We start from the raw sequence: 16,066 nt of genomic DNA, 5'->3' as shown, positions 1-16,066 counted from the left end.
ACCCTGGCTGCCACCACTGCGGTGGTCCTGGTAGCGGTGGCTGGGAGCTCCAGGCTGTTTGAACTCACCCAGGCGTGCTTCAGGGCTCCTATGCACACAGGCTGGATGGGTGCAGTGGCAGATTAGGGGGAGGAGAAGCTCCAGACCCCGGCAGGAGATGCGCTGGGCAGGGTGGGGATAAAGGAGAAACCCCGGACCTAAATTCCCTCTCAGCTACGCCCCTTCCCTGACCCCCACCAAGCCTAGCCCGGACCTGCTCTGGCTGGGGGACAGATGCCCCCGGCCGAGCCCCTGGAGATGCTGTGACCATGGAGAGGCACCTCTCAAGTGGCCCCAAGCTGCTTCGATGAGAGAGGGCTGGGGGTAGTACCCGGGGCAGCCAGCACCCCAAACCCTTCATCACCAGCCTGACCCCTAACCCCACATGCACAGCCAGAGCCCTCACCTGCCCCGCACTCGAACCCTATGCCCCAGCCCTGAGCCCCCCTGAGACCACTTGGTCCCAGCCCTACCACACACCTCCATATTGGTGCACATAACAAAAGTCATTCCGCACATGGACATAAAAAATTACAGGGAACACTGCCACGGACCCCGGCAGAAGCCGTGCAGGGTGGGTGGGAGAAGCCCTGGACCCTGGGAGAAGACGTGGGGCTGAAGCCCCCAGTTCAGGACCCCCAGATGCCCTAGCGGCAGAAGCTGCAGAGCTAAAGCCCTGACCCCCCTCTATGCGGAGCTGGCCTGAGTCCCTCACTCTCCCGTGCCCCCTGCAGGGAGCTGGCTCTCACTCTCAGACTGTGGAGTAATTCAGCCCAAATCTACTCACCTTGGTATCGCCATTTCCCCCATCACCACACAGCCATGAATGGATTCAGCCTAGGAGGCAGGGTCAGCATTAGCCCCATGTGGCAGGTGGGATCGAGGACACCCAGAGGTGAAGTGAATTGCAGCCTTGGGAAACAACGGAGAGGGGCTGCCGCCGAATTGCCGCCGGGGCTGCTGCCGGAGTGCCGCCCCTTCAGCAGGGCCACCCCAGCCACCAGCTTGCTTTGCTGCGCCTGGTTCACGGCAGGGAGGTTGTTGGTTGGGGGGGGCGGGGCGTTGTGGTTTGAGGGGGGGATAGCAGTACCTGCAGCAGGGCAGCATCGATTTAACCTGCCCTTGCCCTGCTGGCCCGGCAGTTGCAGTGCACCGGGGCGGGGGGGCTGTTGTGGGGCAGCTGGGGTCGGGGGGACACACAGGCTGTGTGGGGGAGGGGCAGGCGGAGGCTGCAGCAGGGTTTGCGCGAGTTGGGGGGGTTGGCACAGCTGGGCTGGGGGTGGCTCGACTGGGCTGGTGGGGGGAGGGGAGTGGCACCCACTGCCCTGTGCTAATTATTGGTCAGTCTTTGGTTATCTGGGGTGCACCAGCCTGGGAGGGGGTGTCTGTTGGGGATCTGCTCTGGGTGTGTACTGGCTGCACCTCGGGTCGGCTCCCCTGCTTTTCTTTTCTGTTTCTTTTTTTAAAAAATATTAAAAGTTCTGCTCGGTGTGTTGGCCTGTCTTTCTCTTAGTGTTGGTTGGTGGGTCCTGGTGGGCACACTGGACTGGTGGTATCGTGTGGGGGGAGGGGGTAAGAGGGGCAAAGGGGACACTGGCTGTGTGGGTTTCTGGCGGGGCACAGAGAGGTGTTGCTTCAGGGGGTCCCCAGAGTGTATGGGGGGAGGGATTTGAATGCAGAATGAGTAGGGGGTGCTGGTATATACAGTGTGTGGGGGTGTATGGTGGAGGCCTTAGCATGGACAGTGTGTGTGTGTGGGGGGGTGTCGCATGGGGCCCAGAGTGGGGTGGAGGCGTGGGGGTCTGGCTCTGGCATTGTGGGGGCCCTGGCTGGGGCAGTTGGGGGGCCAGGCTTTTGTTTTTTGTTTTTATTTGGATTTTTTTCACCATCAGTGCTGGTACAGCACCCCCACCCCCAGCCTGCCCCTACCTTCCTGACCTCAGGAAAGTGAAAGTAACCTTGTCCCACTGCCCAGAGGGAGCCATGGCTGCAGAGAGCCCCGTGGAAAGTCTCCAGGAGGAAGCGACATGTCCCGTCTGTCTGGAGTATTTCACAGACCCTGTCACTCTGGAGTGTGGGCACAATTTCTGCCGAGCCTGCATCGCCCAGTGCTGGGAGGGACCTGACACAGCTGCCTCCTGCCCTCAGTGCAGAGAAACTGTGCAACAGAGAAACCTCAGGCCCAACAGGCAGCTGGCAAATGTAGAATAGCCAAAGGGGCTGACTTTTCAGGCAGCGAAAGGAGCAGGAGGGGGCAGGGTGTGTGGGGAACACCAGGAGGCTCTGAAACTGTTTTGTGAAGAGGATCAAACCCCCATCTGTGTGGTGTGCGACAGATCCCAAGTGCACAGAGCTCACATGGTGGTTCCTACAGAGGAAGCTGCCCAGGAGTACAAGGTAGGGAGTTGCTGTCAAATTTAATGGTAATAACTTTGGTTACAAGGTTCATTTCACCGGAAGTTGCCTGTTGCAAGTGTATCTGCATCATTCAGCTCTCCAAAGCCTTCATTGAATGGGAGATACTACTGAAAAATAGATGATCTGGGAGAGTGGCAAGAAGGGCAAAAAATAGTCTTTCAAGATACCTGACATGGGAGACTTTTATCTAAGAAGTGGAATCCTTATTAAAACCAGCTTCCCCTGGTGAAATAAGGGAACTTTTTTATCATAGGTGCCGACCGCGTGGGTCCTGCTGTCAGGCCCTGCTGATCAGTGCCTCTCCATGCCTCCCGCCTGTCAAGCTCAGCTGTGGGGGCTATTGAGGGGAGAGGAGGAGGAGTAAGCATTGGCACCCTCCGGGGATGGGGCAGAATGGGGTGAGTAGAATTGGGGTGGGGCCTTGGGAAAAGGGGTGGAGTCGGGGTGGGGCCTGGGCAGAGCCAGGTGTCAAGTCCCCTCCCCTCAGCACGTTGGAAAATTGCTTTTTACAGAACAGAAGCGGTTAAATGATCAGTGAGGCTTGAATCACAAGAGCTGCAGGCCGGTCTATGTGAGAATGCTGCCTTCAGGCTGGAGATGGGGAAGTTACAAGCTGTTGATCTTGTTACTGATTTGTATCATTGTCATAAATATAAAGGGAAGGGTAAACCCCTTTGAAATCCCTCCTGGCCAGGGGAAAGCTCCTCTCACCTGTAAAGGGTTAAGAAGCTAAAGGTAACCTCGCTGGCACCTGACCAAAATGACCAATGAGGAGACAAGATACTTTCAAAAGCTGGGAGGAGGGAGAGAAACAAAGGGTCTGTGTCTGTCTGTATGCTGGTCTTTGCCAGGGACAGAACAGGAATGGAGTCTTAGAACTTTTAGTAAGTAATCTAGCTAGGTATGTGTTAGATTATGATTTCTTTAAATGGCTGAGAAAAGAATTGTGCTGAATAGAATAACTATTTCTGTCTGTGCATCTTTTTTGTAACTTAAGGTTTTGCCTAGAGGGGTTCTTTATGTTTTTGAATCTAATTACCCTGTAAGATATCTACCATCCTGATTTTACAGGGGGGATTTCTTTATTTCTGTTTACTTCTATTTTTTATTAAAAGTCTTCTTGTAAAAACTGAATGCTTTTTCATTGTTCTCAGATCCAAGGGTTTGGGTCTGTGGTCACCTATGCAAATTGGTGAGGCTTTTTACCAAACCTTGTCCAGGAAGTGGGGTGCAAGGTTTTGGGAAGTATTTTGGGGGGAAGGACGCGTCCAAACAGCTCTTCCCCAGTAACCAGTATTAGTTTGGTGGTGGTAGCGGCCATTCCAAGGATAACGGGTGTAATATTTTGTACCTTGGGGAAGTTTTGACCTAAGCTGGTAAAGATAAGCTTAGGAGGTTTTTCATGCAGGTCCCCACATCTGTACCCTAGAGTTCAGAGTGGGGGAGGAACCTTGACATGGTGGCATAGTGGTGGGATTAACCTGAAATCACTTTGAGATCCAGCTGAGATTTTTTGAACTAGAAATACAGATTTTAAAAAGGAATTTTTAGGAAGTGCAGAAAGGAGCTTTGAAACTGAAAGCAGCTTGGTTCCTCTCTGCTTTGTGGCCAAGCAGAGACAAAAGGGGATTATCTTGTGAATTGCAGGTTTTCTTTGCCTGGAGGCAGGGTACTTAACTCCTGCAGGGAAATTCACAGTCTTCCAACCCAGAGGTTTTTTTTTCTTTTCTTCCTAAAAGTAAATAGGGGGTGTGTGTTCTACCCATTTGCTTTTTCTTTGGGCTGGGTAAGCAGGTTTCCAAGCAGTTGGAGGTTTTTTGCTTTAATTTGGGCCCAGAGCAGAGACAAGGGAATTGTCTTTTTCTGTAGGCTGACAATCACAATCAGAGAATAGGTATTCTATTGCAGCACAGCAAAATTTTACAGCCAAGTTTTGTTTGTTTATTTCTAAACCTCGGGTGTAAAGTTAGTTAAAAACAGAGAGGTTAGAATGACCAAATCCTCAGCTCGACTACAGCTGGAATTAGCCAAATTTCAGGCTGAGGAAAAACAAAGGGAACATGAAAGACAGATAGAACTCATGCGGCTGGAGAAGGAGGTACAGGAGGCTGCCCACAAGAGGGAAATGGAGGCAAGGAAGCATGTGGAGGAGGAGAAGGAAAAAGAGAGGAAGCATGTGGAGGAGGAGAAGGAAAAAGAGAGGAAGCATGTGGAGGAGGTGGAGAGGATAAAGGCCCAGCAGAATATACCAACAAACCCTAGCAATCCTTCTCCAGGTACCACTTCCCATCCCAGAAAGTTCCCCACCTACAAGGCAGGTGATGATACTGAGGCCTTCTTAGAAAACTTCGAAAGGGCCTGCCTTGGGTACAACATCTCTGCTGACCAATACATGGTAGAGCTGAGGCCGCAGCTCAGTGGACCCTTAGCTGAGGTGGCAGCTGAAATGCCTAAAGAACACATGAACAAGTATGAACTGTTTAAATCCAAGGCGAGAGTCAGAATGGGGATAACACCCGAGCAGTCTCGTCGGAGGTTCAGAGCCCTAAGGTGGAAACCAGACATGTCATTTACCCGACATGCCTACCACACTGTGAAACATTGGGATGCTTGGATATCAGGAGCAAGTGTTGAATCTCCAGTAAATTTGCCCTTCCTAATGCAAATGGAACAATTCTTAGAGGGTGTTCCTGAGGAAATAGAAAGATACATCCTAGATGGGAAACCCAAAACTGTAATTGAGGCAGGAGAGATTGGAGCCAGATGGGTGGAGGTGGCAGAGAAGAAGAAAAATGGTCGCAGTTGGAGCGGAGACCAGAAGGGACCACCCCAGACCACACCCTATTACCGGGGGCCGCCCAAAGCCCCACCTACCTCCCAAAGAACCCTCCAGACCCCTTATCGTCCCACCACCCCGTTCTCCAGCAACCCTCCTTGCCCCAGTGCCCCGTCAGCTGGACGATGTTTTAAATGTAACGAGCTGGGGCATGTAAAGGCCAACTGCCCCAAGAACCCCAACAGATTACAGTTCATTGCACTGGAATCACACCAGAGGTCCACAGGCCCAGATACCCTTGGAGCGGAGGGAAACTGTGAGTGTGGGCGGGAAGAAGGTCACCGCGTGGAGGGACACCGGAGCACAAGTGTCAGCTATCCATGCTTCCTTAGTGGACCCCAATTTAATCAACCCAGAGATCCAAGTGACGATTCAACCCTTCAAGTCCAACTCTTTCAATTTGCCTACAGCCAAGTTGCCTGTCCAGTACAAGGACTGGTCAGGAATGTGGACTTTTGCAGTCTATGACGATTATCCTATCCCCATGCTGTTGGGGGAAGACTTGGCCAATCATGTGAAGCAGGCCAAGAGGGTGGGAATGGTCACCCGCAGCCAGGCTAAACAAGCCGTGAGGCCTAGCTCTGTTCCGGAAACTTCTATCAGGACCCAGTCAGAGGTGATGGACCCGGACCCCAGGCCAATGTCTGCAACAGCAGTAGTGGATCCAGTCCCAGAGACCCAGACGGAACCAGTCCTAGAACCGGAACCAGCCGAACAACCAACACCAGACCCATTGCCAGCACTGAATCCAGTACTTGCAACCTCAACACCAGAGGGACCCACTGAACCTGAACTGGCAGCAGCCGATAACCCTACACAAGAGGCTCAGCCGGAGCCTGAATCCCAACATAGTGCACCAGCGGAGAGCGGTTCACAGTCAACAGAAACAGCTCCATCCCCTATATCGCTTCCAGAGGGACCAAGCCTAGGTCCACAATCCCATGAGGAACCGATGTCTCCAGCATCAAGGGAACAGTTCCAGACTGAACAGGAAGCAGATGAAAGCCTCCAGAGAGCTTGGACGGCGGCACGGAGCAACCCACCGCCTCTCAGCTCTTCTAATCGATCCAGGTTTGTTATAGAAAGAGGACTTTTATACAAGGAAACTCTTTCTGGTGGACACCAGGAAGACTGGCATCCTCAGAGACAGTTGGTAGTTCCAACTAAATACCGGGCCAAGCTCTTGAGCTTAGCCCATGATCACCCTAGTGGCCATGCTGGGATGAACAGGACCAAAGACCGTTTGGGGGGGTCATTCCACTGGGAGGGAATGGGCAAGGATGTTTCTACCTATGTCCAGTCTTGTGAGGTGTGCCAAAGAGTGGGAAAACCCCAAGACCAGGTCAAAGCCCCTCGACAACCCCTCCCCATCATTGAAGTTCCATTTCAGCGAGTAGCTGTGGATATTCTGGGTCCTTTTCCGAAAAAGACACCCAGAGGAAAGCAGTACATACTGACTTTCATGGATTTTGCCACCCGATGGCCGGAAGCAGTAGCTCTAAGCAACACCAGGGCTAAAAGTGTGTGCCAGGCACTAGCAGACATTTTTGCCAGGGTAGGTTGGCCCTCCGACATCCTCACAGATGCAGGGACTAATTTCCTGGCAGGAACTATGAAAAACCTTTGGGAAGCTCATGGGGTAAATCACTTGGTTGCCACTCCTTACCACCATCAAACAAATGGCATGGTGGAGAAGTTTAATGGAACTTTGGGGGCCATGATACGTAAATTTGTAAATGAGCACTCCAATGATTGGGACCTAGTGTTGCAGCAGTTGCTCTTTGCCTACAGAGCTGTACCACATCCCAGTTTAGGGTTTTCCCCATTTGAACTTGTATATGGCCGTGAGGTTAAGGGGCCATTACAGTTGGTGAAGCAGCAATGGGAGGGATTTACACCGTCTCCAGGAACTAACATTCTGGACTTCGTAACCAACCTACAAAACACCCTCCGAACCTCTTTAGCCCTTGCTAGAGAGAACTTACAGGATGCTCAAAAAGAGCAAAAAGCCTGGTATGATAAGCATGCCAGAGAGCGTTCCTTCAAAGTAGGAGACCAGGTCATGGTCTTAAAGGCGCTCCAGGCCCATAAAATGGAAGCATCGTGGGAAGGGCCATTCATGGTCCAGGAGCGCCTGGGAGCTGTTAATTATCTCATAGCATTCCCCACCTCCAACCGAAAGCCTAAGGTGTACCATATTAATTCTCTAAAGCCCTTTTATTCCAGAAAATTAAAGGTTTGTCAGTTTACAGCCCAGGGAGGAGACGACGCTGAGTGGCCTGAAGGTGTTTACTACGAAGGGAAATGTGCTGGTGGTGTGGAAGAGGTGAACCTCTCCATGACCCTTGGGCGTATGCAGCGACAGCAGATCCAGGAGCTGTGCACTAGCTACGTGCCAATGTTCTCAGCCACCCCAGGACTGACTGAACGGGCATACCACTCCATTGACACAGGTAATGCTCACCCAATTAGGGTCCAACCTTACCGGGTGTCTCCTCAAGCTAAAACTGCTATAGAACGGGAGATCCAGGATATGTTACAGATGGGGGTAATCCGCCCCTCTGAAAGTGCATGGGCATCTCCAGTGGTTCTAGTTCCCAAACCAGATGGGGAAATACGTTTTTGCGTGGACTACCGTAAGCTAAATGCTGTAACTCACCCAGACAACTATCCAATGCCACGCACAGATGAACTATTAGAGAAACTGGGACGGGCCCAGTTCATCTCTACCTTGGACTTAACCAAGGGGTACTGGCAGGTACCGCTAGATGAATCTGCCAAGGAAAGGTCAGCCTTCATCACACATCTCGGGCTGTATGAATTTAATGTACTCCCTTTCGGGCTGCGAAATGCACCCGCCACTTTCCAAAGACTTGTAGATGGTCTCCTAGCAGGATTAGGAGAATATGCAGTCGCCTACCTTGACGATGTGGCCATATTTTCGGATTCCTGGGCAGACCACCTGGAACATCTACAAAAAGTCCTTGAGCGCATAAGGGAGGCAGGACTAACTGTTAAGGCTAAGAAGTGTCAAATAGGCCTAAACAGAGTGACTTACCTTGGACACCAGGTGGGTCAAGGAACTATCAGCCCCCTACAGGCCAAAGTGGATGCTATCCAAAAGTGGCCTGTCCCAAAGTCAAAGAAACAGGTTCAATCCTTCTTAGGCTTGGCTGGTTATTACAGACGATTTGTACCGCACTACAGCCAAATCGCTGCCCCACTGACAGACCTAACCAAAAAGAAACAGCCAAATGCTGTTCAGTGGACCGGAAAGTGTCAGAAGGCCTTTAACAAGCTTAAAGCGACACTCATGTCTGACCCTGTACTAAGGGCCCCAGACTTTGACAAACCGTTCCTAGTAACCACAGATGCATCTGAGCGTGGTGTGGGAGCAGTTTTAATGCAGAAAGGCCCTGATCAAGAATTCCACCCTGTAGTGTTTCTCAGCAAAAAACTGTCTGAGAGGGAAAGCAACTGGTCAGTCACTGAAAAAGAATGTTACGCCATTGTCTACGCTCTGGAAAAGCTACGCCCATATGTTTGGGGACGGCGTTTCCACCTGCAAACCGACCATGTTGCACTGAAGTGGCTTCACACCGTCAAAGAAACTAACAAAAAACTTCTTCGGTGGAGTTTAGCTCTCCAAGATTTTGATTTCGACATCCAACACATCTCAGGAGCTTCTAACAAAGTGGCTGATGCACTCTCCCGTGAAAGTTTCCCAGAATCAACTGGTTAAAATCGTCCTTGAGATGTGGAAAATATTGTTAGTCTTTATGTACTTGGTAGTATATTTAGAGATGCATGTGTCTTATTAACTCTGTTTTTCCTAGAGCTCCAGGAAGAAATCCCAGCCAGTGTTTCACCCTAGCTGAGATTTGGGGGGCGTGTCATAAATATAAAGGGAAGGGTAAACCCCTTTGAAATCCCTCCTGGCCAGGGGAAAGCTCCTCTCACCTGTAAAGGGTTAAGAAGCTAAAGGTAACCTCGCTGGCACCTGACCAAAATGACCAATGAGGAGACAAGATACTTTCAAAAGCTGGGAGGAGGGAGAGAAACAAAGGGTCTGTGTCTGTCTGTATGCTGGTCTTTGCCAGGGACAGAACAGGAATGGAGTCTTAGAACTTTTAGTAAGTAATCTAGCTAGGTATGTGTTAGATTATGATTTCTTTAAATGGCTGAGAAAAGAATTGTGCTGAATAGAATAACTATTTCTGTCTGTGCATCTTTTTTGTAACTTAAGGTTTTGCCTAGAGGGGTTCTCTGTTTTTGAATCTAATTACCCTGTAAGATATCTACCATCCTGATTTTACAGGGGGGATTTCTTTATTTCTATTTACTTCTATTTTTTATTAAAAGTCTTCTTGTAAGAAAACTGAATGCTTTTTCATTGTTCTCAGATCCAAGGGTTTGGGTCTGTGGTCACCTATGCAAATTGGTGAGGCTTTTTACCAAACCTTGTCCAGGAAGTGGGGTGCAAGGTTTTGGGAAGTATTTTGGGGGGAAGGACGCGTCCAAACAGCTCTTCCCCAGTAACCAGTATTAGTTTGGTGGTGGTAGCGGCCATTCCAAGGATAACGGGTGTAATATTTTGTACCTTGGGGAAGTTTTGACCTAAGCTGGTAAAGATAAGCTTAGGAGGTTTTTCATGCAGGTCCCCACATCTGTACCCTAGAGTTCAGAGTGGGGGAGGAACCTTGACAATCATAGAACTTATTATTAGTTTTATTTGGATCACAGCAGTCCCCACAGCCCCCAAATGAGATCTGGGCCCTGCATAAAACACAATGAGGGACAATGCCCACCTTGAACAGTTTGCAGACGAAGTAGACAAGAGGTGGGGAAGGGAAACTGAGGCACAGAGAGGGCAGTGACTTGTCCAAGGTCATGCAGTAGGTCAGTGGCAGAATTGGGAATACAACCAAGATATCCGAAGGTCCAGTCCAGTGCCCAAACTGCTAGACCAGCCTGCCAACCCACAACAGCACTGAGCAGTGATGAAGTGCGGCCATTAGGAAGGAAAGACTCTTTGACAAACATCCCAGGCCCAGCAGGGAGATGAGGTTTCTCATTGGGATGAAGGGGTTAAACTCAGATGCCGGCACAGGAGGTGAGTGTGCTAAATAATGCACAAACCTCCTCCGCCCCCCCTCCCCCAGCACCTTGAATCCACACACAAAAGGGCTCCAGACAGCTCAGGGGTCCATGTCATTTACCACTTATTTAATAATAAGTTCTATGATTGTCAAGGGATTACACTGGATTGCAGCAAAACTAACTCCTGGGCTGTGCTGACCTGGGTCAGTCTGACCTGTTCTGCGGTGTACATGGGCAAGGACCAACCACAGCGGTTCCATGAGTCCCACAGTGCAGCATCTTCAAATCTCTCAGGATCCACTGCTTTGGTGATCTTTCTAGGGACTGGGACTGTAGATACCTACCCGGAAGGCATTGCTGCTGAGAGTGTTCAGGACAGCACTAGGGCAAAGCCCAACCATTCTTACAACAAATCAGCCTGTCTAATGAGGCTTGGCCCTAATGCTTCTTAGACCACGTCTGTCCAACCAGTGCAATCCCCAGGGCTTCAGGACAGGAATTCAATGGGGACTTGGCTCCTGAGAAAATCCCAGCCCATATTTTGAGACTGATGTTTTCAATCTGGAATACCAGGATTTCAGGGCACATTGCCCCTCAATCAATTGCTTATAACATTTTCAACGAGCGGGTGAATTAAATTATATATTTTAGTTTTCTTTTTTTAATACCCCATGGAACCCCTCAGTCCCCACTCCCACAGCAGCAGGATTTGTAACATGACCTCCCCGGTCCCCCACCATTATTTCTGAGGCCAATCCCTGTTGGGGGACTTGACACACTGTTCCATCAGGTACACAAATGCTTACGAGCCAGATTAGAGGTCAGAGCTCCAAGGTTCTGTGCCTGGCTCTGTTGTGCAGTGGTGCTAACCAGATCATATCTATTTTATGCATTCAACCCAAAGGCAGTAGGAATGAGTGGCTAGCACCTGGGTTTTCCATATTGGAGAGCTGGGTTCTTTTCCCAGTTCCACCTGAAGTGACCTTGTGCAGCCTCTCAAATACTTTGTAATCAGGGGGAGAAAGTGTCTGATACTTCTCTGCTATCTCGGGCAGGGGATCTCGTGTTGTATTTGTGACACGAGTTGTGATGTGCATGGAAATATAAAGAACAAAAAAGAGAGGTGACATTTGAAGTCAAGGCTTCTAATGCTGACTTTGCTGCATGTTTGCTGGCAGAAGAGTCACACGTGTGTCTGTGAATAGCTGTCTCCTTTTGAAGCACGACAGCAAAAGCAATGGAAATCAGGGAAAATAGTGAATTTTCCACTAATCCAGTAATTTGGGAGCTCTGCTGGCCACATGATGCTGATCTTCCTTCTTGCCAGTTGGGAACTTGTAATTCAAAGGCAATTACAGTGTGCAAAATACATTGCCTATGTGACTCTGACAGACCAGCTCAGAGCAGAGCAATAGTTCGCTTGTGTCCGAATATCAAAGAAGGGTTAAGTGTATCGATGTGTATTCTGGCCAATTCACTGGTGCAGACAGAGATCAAACCAGAGATGTTAAGTGTATTGTTTTTACTTGTCTAAATCTTGTTGTTTATTATTACATTACCTTTCCATTCTGTAGGCCTTGGTAATTAGATTAACACACACTTCAGTTTAGGGTTGTGTTAAGATGAGAAGATGTCTGATGTGGAAACTTCATGAAAACTAATAAAGGCTGTTTGTTGTTATCTTACATGTAGATTGCATATACCCCTGTAATTACATTTCCATTGTATATTTCTTTGCAACTAAATAACCCATTAAATGTAGATGAAACCTTGTGGGATACAAATAAAGAAGCGGCCACCTTCCCTGCCAGGGGTGAACCCTGCAGAGCTGTGACCTAGACTTTGAAAACCGCTGATTTAAATCATGTCTCTTCAGATCCCCACCACACCACTTCAGCTCTGGGAATAATTGTTGGGCTGTGTGTGGGCCAGCTGCTGGAGGGAACATGACACAGGCTGTGCTAATGGCTTAGACCAGTGTTTGCCAGTCATCAGCAGAACATTTGGGATCAGGGCTCTGGTCTCCTGTTGCTGGCTCTGGTGTGGTGTAACCGTTAGCAACAGGTGAACCAATGAACAGATACTTGACACTTTCAGCCAAGGCCGTGGGGCTGAGGAGCTAAGACCTGGGATTCCATTTGGAGACCCCGATTCTGTTCCCCGCTTTGACTTCAGTGACCTTGTGCGACCTCTGTTCACTTATTAGCAAAATGGGCTGCAAAGGTGTCCAATCCTAGGTTGCCTTCTAGGTCTGTGAATAGGAGGTCATGGTCAGTATAAGGGCTGGGAGGTGCCTGCAAACACAAACAACACTCCAAGAAAAGGAGGACTTGTGGCACCTTAGAGACTAACCAATTTATTTAACCAATAGTCTCTAAGGTGCCACAAATACTCCTTTTCTTTTTGCGAATACAGACTAACACGGCTGTTCCTCTGAAACCACACTCAGTAGAAGTGGGATGATTTGTACTCATGGCCTCTCGCTTGTTTCACTTTCCCACAACCCTTGTTTTGTGTGTGTGTGTCCTTGTTGGAGAGTATTCCCACTCTCCCATCCCGCTGTTACACTAAACAGTCTGGGAACTGTCTCATTGGCACAGTCAGCTGGAAGTGACATGGGATGAGGGATTCATCTCTCCAACTTCCACCTCAGCCCCTGGAGGCCACTTCTGTTGGCCAAAAATAACTGCATGTCACATGTATCTGATTGAAGACTGCAATTCTCAGGCAATACGTTCACCAGCAACAAAAACCCAGCAGCAGTGGGATCCTCCCCCTGAGCCCATGCACCAGAGCTGACAGCATCTGGATGCCATGAAGCAGCAAGGCTGGTTAGAAGCAAGTTTACAACCATGTAACCAGTTTGCCTTACACAGGGGTAACAATGTATCTCATCACAATGTGAGTCAGGATCTGTAACAACATTGTATCTGGTTGCTCAGGAAGTAACCAGCTGCTTCCCCAGGATGCCTCTGCCCAGCACGCCTTTCCCATCGCAGCTGCAGCTCCTGTTCTGGCTCCAGAAGGCCACTCCCCAGATTCCCTCTTGATCCTGATCTCAGATCCACTCTGCCACAGAAGAGTTCTGGCTGCAGGGCCCAGCCACATGAAACAGCAGCAGTATGAAGGCGAGTGACTGATGGCTACAGATCTCCAGCCATGCATTCCCCAGCAAAACAAGGAGCAATGACAGCCTTCCCCTTAAGGAAAATAATTTCAGCTCACACCATCCAGCTGCAAGAACATACAAATTCCACAGTGTAGTGCATTAAATAGTGCAACATTGTATCCAACTTTACAGCAGCCCCGGTAACAAGCCACATCTCTGGCAAGCTCTCCTTTCTCACCTCAGCTGGATTTCCATTTCTGGCTGGTGCATGTCCTCTCCACACTGGGCAATAAACTTACACTGGGGTGCAAGGCTGGGGAGCTGGGGGGTATTGGCTGGTGCCTTTCTCTGTGTGATGTGTGAGTGGCTCTGGGAGCATTCAGGCAATCCAGCTGGGTGTGGGGTTCCACCTATTTTTGTGCTGAGTGATGACAGCTCCCAATGGGGTTTACTGCTTCAAAGCATTGTGAGAGACAGCCCAGGCTGGAGATGTAAGGGGCCACAGTGGTACCCCGGATCCAGTTTGCACGCGGGGGATCCTGTCACAAGGGGAGCACTATGTCTGCTGACCAGTCAGGACTTAGAACTAACAACTTACGCAGTTTGGTCCCTGTTTGATTTGTACCTGAGAACAGAGAGAGGTTTGGCTTTAACCTTCGACCTTACAGCAATAAAGACACTCCCTTCACCATAAACTCCAGTGTAGCGTACAAGGGCTGTTTATTACTGAAGTAATTAAAAGGGGAGTTTTCATTTGGCGCAGCAGATGAAAAATATAATGGTTATTAGGACTGTATTAAACAGGGCCGGATTAGCTTTTTGTGGGCCCGGCACCAAACATATTTGTGGGGCCCCCTGGGGAATGAAGGGGCCAGGGGCAAGAGCACAGCGGGCAGGGTGCATTTGATTTAAATCATGATTTAAATCACTAGTCAGGAAGTCTCGATTTAATCATGGTTTTCTATATAAATGTGCATTCTTGTTTGTTGTTACAACCTTAATACATATTCTTCACAACTCAGAGATAGATGTAGGCTTCATTTTTAGAAGGTACACACTATACATTTTTAAACAGTGATTTATTTTGAAAACTTTTCGGATTAGTTTTACAGCTATATTAGAAAATGAATGATTGGTTATTTCATTTACCAAAGGTAATTGAAGCAGATATTTATTGTCATTGGGAGGTGAACGATCTCCAATTCAACAGGTTAATCATTAATAATTGGAGGATTTTCTTGCCAGGCTGTATTAGGAGGAGAACATCACCAGACAGACATTTAAATTGTTTTATTTAACGAAAACAACGTTAAGTATTCTGGATTTTTTTCTTCAACAGCAAACATATAATATTTTAACAAAAAAGCATATGTCCCTCACTTCTCACATTTATCTCCAGACTTCTTCTCCTTGTCCAGATCTATTCTGCCCCCAACAGTCTTCTAGTCATTGAACTTTTTGAAACTTTGCACTTTTAGAGAGAGGTACAAAGGGATTGACTCCATGTACACAAATTTGCAAAGGGACAATAGAGGTGAGGTCAGTTATTTCTCACCTTTACATATTATTTATTTATTTTAAAACATTTTTGCTGTTAACAAGCATGTTACCTCTGGAGACACAAATCCACAGTTTGAGAACTGAAAAATTAAGCATCTCTGATGGTGTCTTCTAGACTGAGCACTGAGTCCCATTGGGTAGATGGAAAGATTAACCTAAATAATCTATAGAGAAGCCTGTGGAAACCCATAAGATTGGGTCCCTAATCCATCAACTATTAGAACTCATTTACAAAACTTTTCTCAAACATTACATGAATATATTGTCTCATACTATAGAAATATAATGTATCATCCCTATTCTATGATAGGTTATAGCTCAAAGATATCTCATCTTTAGATAGGTTTTTTTCTCAAAAAGCATTTTCTCAAAAAAATCCAATTTAAATGAAAAAATCCAATTTTTTAATTTTTTTTAAAAATCATTGATTGTTATCTACCCTGACAGCGAGACACAGTGGGGTTGGAAGGATTGGTCCCCAGTTGGAGGGAGGCAGGGGCCAGGGGCAAGAGCACAGGGGGGCATGTGGGGGGGGGAGGATTGGTCCCCAGCTGGAGCGAGGCAGGGACCAGGGGCAAGATTGCAGAGCCATTGGCCATTATCTCTGAAAACTCGTGGCGAACCGGGGAAGTCCCGGATGACTGGAAAAAGGCTAATGTAGTGCCAATCTTTAAAAAAGGGAAGAAGGAGGATCCTGGGAACTACAGGCCAGTCAGCCTCACTTCAGTCCCTGGAAAAATCATGGAGCAGGTCCTCAAAGAATCAATCCTGAAGCACTTGCATGAGAGGAAAGTGATCAGGAACAGCCAGCATGGATTCACCAAGGGAAGGTCATGCCTGACTAATCTAATCGCCTTCTATGATGAGATTACTGGTTCTGTGGATGAAGGGAAAGCAGTGGATGTATTGTTTCTTGACTTTAGCAAAGCTTTTGACACGGTCTCCCACAGTATTCTTGTCAGCAAGTTAAGGAAGTATGGGCTGGATGAATGCACTACAAGGTG

This window comes from Caretta caretta, chromosome 14 (genome assembly GCF_965140235.1).
Source record: "Caretta caretta isolate rCarCar2 chromosome 14, rCarCar1.hap1, whole genome shotgun sequence".
Classification (NCBI taxonomy): domain Eukaryota; kingdom Metazoa; phylum Chordata; order Testudines; family Cheloniidae; genus Caretta; species Caretta caretta.
Note: the sequence above shows the minus strand (reverse complement) of the source record.